This window comes from Arachis stenosperma, chromosome 10, assembly GCF_014773155.1.
Source record: "Arachis stenosperma cultivar V10309 chromosome 10, arast.V10309.gnm1.PFL2, whole genome shotgun sequence".
In the NCBI taxonomy this organism is placed as follows: Eukaryota; Viridiplantae; Streptophyta; class Magnoliopsida; order Fabales; family Fabaceae; genus Arachis; species Arachis stenosperma.
In genome coordinates this window covers 23238340-23247618 of record NC_080386.1, presented here as the reverse complement: position 1 = coordinate 23247618, position 9279 = coordinate 23238340, and the positions used below count along the sequence as shown (strand labels likewise).

The window sequence follows — 9279 nt, the reverse complement described above, 5'->3', positions numbered from 1 at the left end:
TTTTCAAAAATGTTTCCAAAATATTTCACTTGATTTTCGAAAATTTTTTTCTCTCTTCCCACATCCTTCTATTTATGGAGTACTACTCCTTCTCAATGCACAATTCGAACTCTATCTAATTAAGTTCGAATTCTTCTACCTCTTCTTTCTATTTTTCTGTTCCTCTGACACTTCAAGGAGTCTCTATACTGTGACATAGAGGATTCCATATTTTCTTGTTCTCTTCTCTTTCATATGAGCAGGAACAAAGACAAAGGCATCCTTGTTGAAGCTGACCCTGAACCTGAAAGGACCTTGAAGCGAAAGCTAAGAGAAGCTAAGGCACAACTCTCTGTAGAGGACCTGACAGAAATCTTCAAAGAAGAAGAAACCATGGCAGCTGAAAACAACAACAACAACAACAATGTAAGGAAGGTGCTGGGTGACTTTACTGCACCTACTCCCGACTTCTATGGGAGAAGCATCTCTATCCCTGCCATTGGAGCAAACAACTTTGAGCTTAAGCCTCAATTAGTTTCTCTAATGCAACAGAATTGCAAGTTCCATGGACTTCCATTGGAAGATCCTCATCAGTTCTTAGCTGAATTCTTGCAAATCTGTGACACTGTCAAGACTAATGGGGTTGACCCTGAGGTCTACAGACTTATGCTATTCCCTTTTGCTATAAGAGACAGAGCTAGGACATGGTTGGACTCACAACCTAAAGAAAGCTTGGACTCATGGGAAAAGCTAGTCAATGCCTTCTTGGCAAAGTTCTTTCCACCTCAAAAATTGAGTAAGCTTAGAGTGGAAGTCCAAACCTTCAGACAGAAGGATGGAGAATCCCTCTATGAAGCTTGGGAAAGATACAAACAATTGATCAGAAAATGTCCATCTGACATGCTTTCTGAATGGAGCATCATAGGTATTTTCTATGATGGTCTCTCTGAACTATCCAAGATGTCTTTGGATAGCTCTGCTGGAGGATCTCTTCATCTGAAGAAGACGCCTACAGAAGCTCTAGAGCTAATTGAAATGGTTGCAAATAACCAATTCATGTACACTTCTGAAAGGAATCCTGTGAACAATGGGACAAGTCAGAAGAAAGGAGTTCTTGAGATTGATACTCTGAATGCCATATTGGCTCAGAACAAAATATTGACTTAGCAAGTCAATTTGATTTTTCAAAGTCTGTATGGAATGCAAAATGCACCAAACAGTACTAAGGATGCTTCATCTGAAGAAGAAGCTTATGATCCTGAGAACCCTTCAATGGAAGAGGTGAATTACCTAGGAGAACCCTATGGAAACACCTATAATTCTTCATGGAGAAATCACCCAAATTTCTCATGGAAGAATCAAGAGAGACCTCAACAAGGTTTCAACAACAATAATGGTGGAAGAAACAGGTTTAGCAATGGCAAGCCTTTTTCATCATCTTCTCAGCAACAGACAGAGAATTCTAAGCAGAACCCCTCTGACTTAGCAACCATGGTCTCTGATCTAATCAAAACTACTCAAAGTTTCATGACTGAAACAAGATCCTCCATTAGGAATTTGGAGGCACAAGTGGGTCAGCTGAGCAAGAAAGTTACTGAACTCCCTCCTAGTACTCTCCCAAGCAATACAGAAGAAAATCCAAAAGGAGAGTGCAAGGCCATCAACATGGCCGAATTTATAGAGGAGGGAGAGGAAGTGAACGCCACTGAGGGAGACCTCAATGGGCGTGCACTGACCTCCAATGAGTTCCCTAATGAGGAACCATGGGAATCTGAGGCTCAAAATGAGACCATAGAGATTCCAATGAATTTACTTCTGCCATTCATGAGCTCTGATGAGTATTCTTCCTCTGAAGAGGATGAGTATGTCACTGAAGAGCAAGTTGCTAAATACTTTGGAGCAATCATGAAGCTAAATGACAAGTTATTTGGTAATGAGACTTGGGAGAATGAACCTCCTTTGCTCACCAAAGAACTGGATGACTTGTCTAGGCAGAAATTACCTCAAAAGAGACAAGATCCTGGGAAGTTTTCCATACCTTGCACCATAGGCACCATGACCTTCAAGAAGGCTCTGTGTGACTTAGGGTCAAGTGTAAACCTCATGCCTCTCTCTGTAATGGAGAAGCTAGGGATCTTTGAGGTACAAGCTGCAAGAATCTCACTAGAGATGGCAGACAACTCAAGAAAACAAGCTTATGGACTTGTAGAGGATGTTTTGGTAAAGATTGAAGACCATTACATCCCTGCTGATTTCATAGTCATAGAGACTGGGAAGTGCATGGATGAATCCATCATCCTTGGCAGACCCTTCCTAGCTACAGCAAAGGCTGTGATTGATGTTGATAGAGGTGAACTGATCATTCAAGTGAATGAAGAATCCTTTGTGTTTAAGGCTCAAGGATATCCCTCTGTCACCATGGAGAGGAAGCATGAGGAGCTTCTCTCAAAACAGAGTCAAACAGAGCCCCCACAGTCAAACTCTAAGTTTGGTGTTGGGAGGCCACAACCAAACTCTAAGTTTGGTGTTGAACCCCCACATTCAAACTCTAAGTTTGGTGTTGGGAGGTTCCAACATTGCTCTGAGCATTTGTGAGGCTCCAAGAGAGCCCTCTGTCAAGCTACTGACATTAAAGAAGCGCTTATTGGGAGGCAACCCAATGTTATATTTTATCTATTTTCTTTTGTTATTTTATGTTTTTTTTGTAGGTTGATGATCATGAGAAGTCACAAGATCAATTGAAAAAGCAAAAACAGAATGAAAAACAGAAAGAAAAACAGCACACCCTGGAGGAAGATGTTGCTGGCGTTTACACGCCAGTAAGGCTAGCAGTTGGGCGTTTAACGCCCAGTCTGGCACCATTCTGGGCGTTTAACGCCAGAAAGGGGCACCAGACTGGCGTTAAACGCCAGAAAAGGGCAAGAACCTGGCGTTAAACGCCAGAAATGGGCACCAGCCCGGCGTTTAACGCCAGATTTGGCACAAAACGCAAATTTTCTTGCCACTTGGTGCAGGGATGACTTTTCCTTGACACCTCAGGATCTGTGGACCCCACAGGATCCCCACCTACCCCACCACCCTCTATTTTCTTCTTCACCCATTCACCAATCACCTCAACACCTCTTCCCCAAAAACCCTTCACCTATCAAATCCCATCTTTCTCTTCACCACTCACATCCATCCTTCATAAAACCCCACCTACCTCACCCTTCAAATTCAAACCACTTTCCCTCCCAAACCCACCCATACATGACCGAACCATGAGCCCCCCCTCTCCTATATAAACCCTTCTTCACCCCTTCATTTTCACACAACCTAAACACCACTTCTCCCCCTCTTTAGCTGAACACAAAGCCATTTCCTTCTTCCTCATTTCTTCTTCTTCTACTCTCTTCTTTCTTCTTTTGCTTGAGGACGAGCAAACCTTTTAAGTTTGGTGTGGTAAAAGCATTGCTTTTTGTTTTTTCATAACCATTTATGGCATCCAAGGCCGGAGAAACCTCTAGAAAGAGGAAAGGGAAGGCAAAAGCTTCCACCTCCGAGTCATGAGAGATGGAGAGATTCATCTCAAGGGTACATCAAGACCACTTCTATGAAGTTGTGGCCTTGAAGAAAGGTGATCCCCGAGGTCCCTTTTTCACTCAAAAAGAGTGAATATCCGGAGATCCGACATGAGATCCGAAGAAGAGGTTGGGAAGTTCTTACCAACCCCATTCAACAAGTCGGAATCTTAATGGTTCAAGAGTTCTATGCCAATGCATGGATCACCAAGAACCATGATCAAAGTGTGAACCCGGATCCAAAGAATTGGCTTACTATGGTTCAGGGGAAATACTTGGATTTTAGTCCGGAAAATGTAAGGTTGGCATTCAACTTGCCTACGATGCAAGGAGATGAACATCCTTACACTAGAAGGGTCAACTTTGATCAAAGGTTGGACCAAGTCCTCACTAACATTTGTGAAGAGGGCGCCCAATGGAAGAGAGATTCAAGAGGGAAGCCAGTTCAATTAAGAAGGCATGACCTCAAACCCGTGGCTAGAGGATGGTTGGAGTTTATCCAACGCTCAATCATTCCCACTAGCAACCGCTCCAAAGTTACTCTAGACCGGGCCATCATGATCCATAGCATCATGATAGGAGAAGAAGTGGAAGTTCATGAGGTTATAGCCCAAGAACTTTATAAGGTGGCGGACAAGTCCTCTACCTTGGCAAGGTTAGCCTTTCCTCACCTCATTTGTCACCTCTGTTATTCAGTTGGAGTTGACATAGAAGGAGACATCCCCATTGATGAGGACAAGCCCATTACTAAGAAAAGGATGGAGCAAACAAGAGACCCCTCTCATCATGAGATCCCTGAGATGCCTCAAGGGATGCACTTTCCTCCACAAGATTATTGGGAGCAACTGAACACCTCCCTAGGAGAATTGAGTTCCAACATGGGACAACTAAGGGTGGAGCACCAAGAACACTCCATTCTCCTCCATGAAATTAGAGAAGATCAAAGAATCATGAGAGAGGAGCAACAAAGACAAGGAAGAGACATTGAGGAGCTCAAGCACTCCATAAGACCTTCAAGAGGAAGAACAAGCCGCCATCACTAAGGTGGACCCGTTCTTTAATTTCCTTGTTCTTTAATTTTCTGTTTTTCGAATTTTAGTGCTTATGTTTATCTATGTTTGTGTCTTATGATCATTAGTGTCTTAGTGTTTATGCCTTAAAGCTATGAATGTCCTATGAATCCATCACCTTTCTTAAATGAAAACTGTTTTTAAATCACAAAAGAACAAGAAGTACAGGATTTCGAATTCATCTTTAAAACTAGCTTAATTAGTTTGATGTGGTGACAATACTTTTTATTTTCTGAATGTATGCTTGAACAGTGCATATGTCTTTTGAATTTGTTGTTCATGAATGTTAAAATTGTCGGCTCTTGAAAGAATGATGAAAAAGGAGACATGTTACTGAGGATTTGAAAAATCATAAAAAAATGATTCTTGAAGCAAGAAAAAGCAGTGAATACAAAAAAAAAAAAGAGAAAAACGAAAAAAAAAGGGGAGAAAAGAAAACGAAAAAAAAAAGAGAGAAAAAGAAAGAAAAAGAAAGAAAAAGAAAGAAATAAAGTTTTGATCCAAGGCAAAAAGAGTGTGCTTAAGAACCCTGGACACCTCTAATTGGGGACTCTAGCAAAGCTGAGTCACAATCTGAAAAGGTTCACCCAATTATGTGTCTGTGGCATGTATGTATCCGGTGGTAATACTGGAAGACAGAGTGCTTTGGGCCACGGCCAAGACTCAATAAGTAGCTGTGTTCAAGAATCATCATACTTAACTAGGAGAATCAATAACACTATCTGGATTCTGAGTTCCTAAAGATGCCAATCATTCTGAATTTCAAAGGATAAAGTGAGATGCCAAAACTGTTCGGAGGCAAAAAGCTACTAGTCCCGCTCATCTAATTTGGAGCTAAGTTTCATTGATAATTTGGAGTCTATAGTATATTCTCTTCTTTTTATCTTATTTGATTTTCAGTTGCTTGGGGACAAGCAACAATTTAAGTTTGGTGTTGTCATGAGCGGATAATTTATACGCTTTTTGGCATTGTTTTTAGTATGTTTTTAGTATGATCTAGTTAGTTTTTAGTATATTTTTATTAGTTTTTAGTTAAAATTCACTTTTCTGGACTTTACTATGAGTTTGTGTGTTTTTCTGTGATTTCAGGTATTTTCTGGCTGAAATTGAGGGACCTGAGCAAAAATCTGATTCAGAGACTGAAAAGGACTGCAAATGCTGTTGGATTCTGACCTCCCTACACTCGAAGTGGATTTTCTGGAGCTACAGAAGCCCAATTGGCGCGCTCTCAACGGCGTTGGAAAGTAGACATCCTGGGCTTTCCAGCAATATATGATAGTTTATACTTTACCCAATATTTGATGGCCCAAACCGGCGTTCAAAGTCTCCTTCAGATTTCCCAGCGTTAAACGCCGGAACTGGCACCAAAATGGGAGTTAAACGCCCAAACTGGCATAAAAGCTGGCGTTTAACTCCAAGAAGAGTCTCTACACGAAAATGCTTCATTGCTCAGCCCAAGCACACACCAAGTGGGCCCGGAAGTGAATTTTTATGTCATTTACTCATCTCTGTACACCCTAGGCTACTAGTTCTCTATATATAGGAGCTTTTACTATTGTATTTTCATCTTCTGATCTTTGGAATCCTTTGTTCTTTAGATCTTTTGATCACTTTGGGAGGCTGGCCTCACGGCCATGCCTAGACCTTGTTCTTGTGTATTCTCAACGGTGGAGTTTCTACACACCATAGATTAAGGTGTGGGGCTCTGCTATACCTCGAGTATTAATGCAATTACTATTGTTCTTCAATTCAATTCCGCTTGTTCTTATTCTAAGATATTCATTCGCACTCAAGAACTTGATGAATGTGATGATTATGTGACACTCATCATCATTCTCACTGATGAACAAAGTGACTGACAACCACTCTTGTTCTACAAGCAAACAAGGCTCTAATGTTTATCTCTTGGGTTCTTTAACCGGAATCTTCGTGGTATAAGCTAGAACTGATGACGGCATTCAAGAGAATCTGGAAGGTCTAAACCTTGTCTGTGGTATTCTGAGTAGGATTCAATGATTGAATGACTGTGACGTGCTTCAAACTCCTGAGGGCGGGGCGTTAGTGACAGACGCAAAAGAATCACTGGATTCTATTCCGGCCTGATTGAGAACCGACAGATAGATAGCCGTGCCGTGACAGGGTGCGTTGAACATTTCCAATGAGAGGATGGGAGGTAGCCACTGACAACGGTGAAACCCTACATACAGCTTGCCATGGAAAGGAGTAAGAAGGATTGGATGAAGACAGTAGGAAAGCAGAGAGACGGAAGGGAAAGCATCTTCATACGCTTATCTGAAGCTCTCACCAATGATATACATAAGTATCTCTATCTTTATCTTTATGTTTTATTCATCATCTATACCCATTTGAGTCTGCCTGACTAAGATTTACAAGGTGACCATAGCTTGCTTCATACCAACAATCTCCGTGGGATCGACCCTTACTCGCGTAAGGTTTATTACTTGGACGACCCAGTGCACTTGCTGGTTAGTTGTGCGAAGTTGTAGTGATCACGATTTCGCGCACCACTCCTTATGACTCCTCTCTGGCAGTGTATTCCCGAACCTTAAAGTAATGGCATTGATCCCTCCTTTGGGGTTGGGTAAGGGCTGAGACGAAAGTGCACTAGAGCTTACAGGTTTGATTGTTGGAGGTATTCAGTGATCCAATCTGTGAGACGAGAGCTTGTACAGCAGAGGTCAGACCGGTTAAGGTAGAGTTAAGTATGTTCTCCAATGTCTTTTGTCCTTGTGCAAGAGATTGAAGCAACTCGTCATTGAAAGAGGAAGGTAGGTAAGTGGTTTGAACGACTTGCTGTTGGTTATTTTGAGGTCCCTGGGCTTGCTGCCTTTGGTGAGGTGCTCGGTAAGGCTGGTTTTGGTTCTGCTGAAACCGATTCTGCTGATTGTTGTTGTTGTTGTTCTACCTCTGATTTACACCATTATCTCTGTCTCCTTGGTAGTAGTTGTCCCTCTATCCTTGGTTGGAATTGCCTCTCCAACCTTGGTTGGAGTTATCCATCCATCCCTGGTTCGAGTTGTATTGCCAACCTTGATTGGAGTTTCCACCTTGGTTATAATTGCTGTCTTGTTGATAGTATCCTTGATTCGAGCGGTCATAGAAATTGTGGGTAGCTGCCAAAGTGTTGTCCTCTTCTTGGAGTTGTGAACACTCATCAGTTTAATGAGTATATCATGAACATATTTCGCACACTCTCTGAGGGGCCAGTTGTTGACACTGTTGTTGTGGAGGAGGCTGAGGTGGTTGTTGATTCAGTTATAGCTGCTTTAGTATATTGGTCATCTCACTCAGAGTCTGTGTGAGAGCAGTAGTCTCACGACTAGAGGAAACCTCTGCAACAGCCTTGGGATGGTTGTTCCTGTGCCTGGTGTTCTGAGTAGACTCAGCTAGATCGGTGATCAGTTGCCTGATGCCAGGGCATCTTGGCCAGTTTCACTGACCTTTTCTTTACTGTTTTAGGGTAGTTTCATGCATTTTCTTAGTAAATAAGCAAGTTTTGGAAAAAAAATACACTTACACCTTGATTCAAGCAAACATTGTGAACTTTACATGATTTCATGAGAATTAGGCAGGAATTGACTGATACAATTGATGATGCATAATCTCATGACTTGGAACAGAGCTTTGATACACTTTAATTGCTTGATTTCAGGACAAAGGAATCAAGAAGTAGCCACGTTAGTTGCCACGTTAAGCTAATTAACGTGACCACTAACGTGAAGAGTGGGGACAAGCTTGTAGCGTTAATGGAAAAAGTGATCACCAATAATGCCTTTGAAGCCATCATAAACCACGTTAGTTGTCACGTTAAGTACATTAACGTGGTAGCTAACGTGGAGGAAAAGAGGAGCTCCAACGTTAGTGGTAAAAGTGAATGTCACTAACGTTCCACAAAGGCACATTTAGCCACGTTAAGAGTCACGTTAATCCAATTAACGTGAACTCTAACGTGGGAAGAGAAAGCAATCGCCAACGTTAGTGACACTCACCTTTGTCACTAACGTTGGACTAAGCCAAGAGTACCTACGTTAGTGGTCACGTTACGACCACTAACGTGAAGAGTAACGTGGAGCTAAACATGATGAGCCAACGTTAGTGACGCTCACCTTTGTCACTAACATTGGAGATGGCAATCATCACCACGTTAGTGGTCACGTTAATCCAATTAACGTGAACTCTAACGTGGGAAGGAGGGGCGTTTAGAGCGTTAGTGACAAAGGTAAGTGTCACTAACGCTCTCGAAGCTTAGGCATGCCCACGTTAAAGGTCACGTTAGTTATACTAACGTGAACTCTAACGTGGGGAAAAGAGGCAAAGAGCAATGTTATTGGAAAAGGTGAATGCCAATAACGTTTGCGAAGAACCAAGAGGCAACGTTAGTGGTCACGTTAGTGCCACTAACGTTGAAGTTAACGTGGATCATTTTTGGGTTAGAACGTTAGTAAAAAAGGTGATCGGCACTAACGTTCTCGAACCCACATTTTCACTTAACGTTAACAACCCTAACGTCCTAACTAACGTCCACCCATGCCTAACTCACACTTTTCTGCAAGCAAAGCTAAGCGCACTGAAGATTGTAACTGCTTCAACTCAAGATCAAAGGCCCATATCCACGACTTGAAGAACTGACTAGAAGATTAAGAAGAGTA

At 42.1% G+C, this 9279-nt stretch overlaps 1 non-coding gene across 1 annotated transcript; it reads right to left on the bottom strand.

The window, feature by feature from the left end:
* Positions 1-777: 777 nt before the first annotated feature.
* LOC130958391 (small nucleolar RNA R71) lies at positions 778-881 on the bottom strand. The gene has a single exon (XR_009077516.1). It is a non-coding gene; the product is annotated as a small nucleolar RNA R71 (small nucleolar RNA).
* Positions 882-9279: the final 8398 nt, after the last annotated feature.